Below are 4,843 nucleotides of genomic sequence, written 5' to 3' on the forward strand. Positions count from 1 at the left end.
TAGATACTTTTTATATGATACATAATGCGAAATACAATTGCGTAGATATTCCTTTAATTTGATGCACACGGAATTACAATGATTATCGCACGCCTCTAAATTGGCCGATTATATTGGTTGTTGACGTTGTACATCGATCGATTGAAATTTATGTATGAGCAGTGCTCTACTCGGGGACATAGCTATATATCGAATTGATATATTGATGAACAGGGCATACACTGCCTTAGATAGTGAAATTGCTTCGTGCAGAATCACGATATAATATAATTAACAAGTAAATATCGCGTATCTAATCTATTACTATCTTCGATATAAAATACAAATAACGATAAATCAAAATTAATAACAATTTTTGTTTTTCTAGGAATATAGCGAATAAAAGTGCAACATTCTTTTAAATAAGAGAAATCATTGAAAATATCTATTGCAAGTCATACTTATTATAAGGAAAAATTATACTTTCAGCTTTTCTATTAGCACGTTTATTTGCATTCTTATTTTATTATCTTTTTTTATTATTATTAAGGAATCACAATTTTCGTTTATCATTTCTCCAGCAAGGATATAATATGTAGATCATACAACGTATATACTGAAATGTAATTATGTTGTTTTTCAACATTTGCGACAAAATTATTGGAATTTATTCGGAATATCCGCGTTGTAATTTTATTCCCTTCTCAGACTGTTTTTCTTAAAATTTTTAAACTGATTTTTTTCTTACGAACAAATATTCCGCTTTGTGATACGTTTAATATACTGAGGATTAGCATATATTATACTTTGTGCCTGAGGCAGTGAAATTACTTCTTGCAAAGAATTATGGTATTATAATTGACAAGTAAATATCATGTTCAGACTATAACTTTTCTTGATATGAATCGAATAAGCACGAGTGAGATGTGATAGACTCGAAGACACACATTAATGAAAATACATTTTATTTTTTAAGAATTTAATAATTACAACATATTATATGCAAATGAGACAAAAATTGAAAATATTTGTGCGCTATATAAGAGTTACAAGTTGTTTAGGAAAACATTACATTTCTTTACAGCTTTTTGCATATTTACACGTTTATTTGCATTTCTATTTTACCATTATTTCTTTTTTATTAAAAAAAAAAGTTATAATTTTCTTTTATTATTTTTTCAGTATAGAGATAGGACAGTCTGTATACTGGAAAAGGATTACGTTTTTCTAATAATTCCGCGACAAAATTATTATTTATATGGTTTTCGTGAGATTTCCGCATTTCGATTTTATCCCCAAAGACCCAATTTTTAGATTGCGTTTTTCATACAGCTTTTAAAACCGATCTTTCCCCAAGTGTCATTATTATTACTCACGTCCTTTTCAAAGCGAGACAGACGCATTAATAAGAATGCCTGCTTTTTATCAGCGATTGCATGAGCTCGCGGTTAATCGATTACGCGTTATCGACGCGAGAGTAGCGTAGAGCCGCTTCTTGCGTCTATATTTTCTGTGGGGAACGGGAGCACCCTTGCTGTGTGCAGAAGAACTGTTTAGCCAAAAGCGGCCGCAAAATCACAACGGCGACGACCACGATCGAGATTGCACCGGCACACGTCCAGTTCCTTTTACGGTCGTCAGCTCGCATAAACTTCCCTGCGCGTTATACTAGGGCGCTATAGAAATACTCGCGTCATCGCGCGTTGAGTTAGCCGGCACCTGACAGGCAATGTTTCAGTCGGCTTCTAAGAGGAGACCGTAAATTTGACGGGCCGGATGAAATATTCAATCGTGTACCCGGCGATACTACTCGCTCAATTTCCCTGCTGTTTGCGTTAAGGTGATTTGTACCTGCAATTCTCGTGACTTATCGACATCGGCGAATTATAACGTCACGCGATCGGTCTTGCGAGTTTCTCCATCAGCAACTAGAGTTATATTAATATCCGAATAGAAAATGTCGTGTGACATTATGATTAAACATGTATTACTGCTAGGCATGGTTCAAACGTTTCAATTAACTCTCCGGAGCTGACGTCAAATTTGTTAACAGAGTTACTGGATCTGTCATAGATGTTTAAAGGATGCCTTTTATAGGTTCTGCAAAAAGTGATTAGAGTTGAAAATTTAAAAATAATTGTAAGACACTAATTATTATAATTTCGAGGAATCAAAATGATATAACTCGTGTACAAAAGAATGAATACTGAACAAGTAATTTAACTTGTAAGTTAATTTTAATGAAAATAATCCACGTTTGCATAAAGAAAATTGAATTGTTTGACATTTTTGTGTACAGTGGCAACAACCAGCAGAAAAATTAAGAACTAATAATAGTAAATTCAAATGTAATAATTTTTTATCGTAACATCTCTTTACAAAGACAGCTAAATTACTTCTATTCATCAAAATCTTTATTAGCTAAACAATCGCAGCACAGTGGGTCTCATGGACCCTCGTCAACTCCGAAGGGTTAAGTAGTGACGACATTCATGTGTGTACATTAATTTATTTGGACGAACGTTTTTCATTAGGATAGTGGATCGCTCAAATAAGAACACCGAAAACAACTCCCCTTAAATAGCGATCTCGCGTTTATCACCACGGTATTTCCTATATACGAAAGTGCTTCCGCCGTAATTTAAGATCGATTTGTTTCGCCTCCGCATTTAGCTCCACTGGCACTTTTAGCGAAAACGTATCGACGTTTCGACTAGTGTCGCTCTCGATTTTCTCTGTGTGATAAATTTGCAAATCGCGTTTCCACGAATTGGCAGTCGTGCTTAATATCCCGCCTGGCATTATCGACCGTCACGAGAGGCGTCAGCGCGGCCGTTAATTGTGATGGGGAATGAAGCTGATGAGGGATCGGGTGATAGGCGTCCTGCCTCGGGGAAAATGATTGCCGTATTAACGATCGTAGAAAGTCGCACTAGCAGGCCTTTGTTCCGGTCGCCTTCAGATCCATTTACTATCCGCGATTTCGCGTCGGTCTCTTTTCCTCTTGCACTTGCTTTGCAATTACACCTGGCGTAAGTCGAGTCTGAATGACGCTCTCCGACGTCGGATATCATCTTGACTCGAGTAGTTTTAACGAGCACAATAAATACACTGTACTCGCACTTTCCATTGCCAACTTTTATCGCGTCGATCACGCCCAATGGATTTGTTCTCTGTGAGATTATCCGGATGGAAGCTTTGGTATTTCATATTAATGACATTTCATACCTGTGACATTTTTCTCGTTTTTTTTCTTCAAATTATTGTTTGAATATTTTTCGATCATATCGCAAATATTATGACGCATTGTTTTATGTAATATTAATGTCCATTTTTTCCTGCGAGATTATTCAGATGGAAATTTGGATTTTCAGTTCCATTCCTATAGCATTTTTCTCATTTTATTTTAAATTCTCATTTTATTTTCAATTATTCTTTTCAATATTTTTCGATCATATTATTATCACAAATGTTACGACGCACTATCTGACAATATTATATTAATCTTATAGTATGATCTATATTTTTGGATAAAAATTTTAATCTTTAGTTGCATATCTTGTGCATTTCTCATTCTTTTAAATCATTCTGAGTATTTTTGGACCATATTATTATCAGAAAAATTATGATGGCATTGCATTACATCGTAATATTATATTAATATTTATTTTATTTGTGAGAAATCATTTTAAATCGTGTTATAAAAGATTCATAGATTTATCAATATAAATATTTTTGTAATATATGAAGATATTCATAAAATTAGTAGCTTTGATACTTTCAAAAGGATTTGTTATATTCACTGTTTTACATATTTTTGATCAGTGTTTGGAGAAACAGCAAAACACAAAACTGCATTTTAATTTGAATAATTGTGTTTTAATTTCAACTGTCACAACAACGTTCACTTGATTAAACAAAAACGCGTGCAGTCATATCGGCGAAGGCCGTTGTTATTACCATTCTAATTGAGCCGAAGTAGTTTAACTTCCTTTCTCCTTAAATCAACAGCCTGTCACCCGTAACACAAGAAATACCTAAGCCACGTGAACGTAGTATCTTCATTAATCTTATCGCGATAAACCAAAATTGTTTTTATTAAACGCGTTTATATAACTGGAAGTCTGGATATGTTTCAACATCGCTGTGATATCGCAAGTGATTTCTTATATGCGATATATAATTTTACATCGCCTGGTAATTTATCTTCACCAACTTCCTCACAATCAGTGAAGCTAAAATGTTCCATCTTGTGACTTTCCTGGCTATTATACAAATTTGCCCGGGAATATTGCTGCTGCCGCATCAGACGAGCAAGTAATTCACCTTAGATGGAACGTTCACTTTCTCGTTTGTCGAGTTACATTGAAAACGAAAATGTAGAAGTGCACCTGTGCACTTTGTCTTTAACGAACCGTACAGAAGGCATAACGACAGAAGGCATTCGAACATTGTGGCGAGGAATCGGTCGAAAGGCAGTCGCAGAGCGGGATTTGGCCATTTTTGGGATCACGGCGATTGATAATAATTCAGAACTCGTTCCGACTCGCCCCAAGGGGATCCGGTAACTCGAGAGAGTGTTTTCTCTTACTTTCGTTGGCCGCAGAACGCGTGTCATTTCGTTTGCGTTGCGCTCCCGACGCAATGCCAAGTTGCATTCTCTCGAGCGTGAAGTATACTTCACGTGGCACGTGAACGACGGAATTCCATGTTAGTTACACACGAGACGAACGGGTTGTTGTTGTGTGAACTAATTACAAGTACTGTTAGCGCGTACAAAGTGTGATAAAGAATAAGAAGAAAAAAGTGGAAGATGGAAAAGAAAATGAGGAGAAAGGGATGAGGAAAAAGAAGAAAAAGAGAA

At 35.5% G+C, this 4,843-nt stretch overlaps 2 protein-coding genes across 13 annotated transcripts in view; one reads left to right on the forward strand and one right to left on the reverse strand.

Annotated features, from left to right (window-relative positions):
- The window catches only part of LOC108754112 (coiled-coil domain-containing protein AGAP005037), a 105,344-nt gene that overhangs the window by 18,166 nt on the left and 82,335 nt on the right, over nt 1–4,843 (forward strand). The gene's annotated exons all lie outside the window — the stretch shown is intronic.
- Nucleotides 1–4,843, reverse strand: part of LOC108754115 — a 27,608-nt gene that overhangs the window by 16,443 nt on the left and 6,322 nt on the right. The window lies entirely within an intron of this gene.

Source organism: Trachymyrmex septentrionalis, unplaced genomic scaffold (genome assembly GCF_001594115.1).
Source record: "Trachymyrmex septentrionalis isolate Tsep2-gDNA-1 unplaced genomic scaffold, Tsep1.0 scaffold76, whole genome shotgun sequence".
NCBI lineage: Eukaryota > Metazoa > Arthropoda > Insecta > Hymenoptera > Formicidae > Trachymyrmex > Trachymyrmex septentrionalis.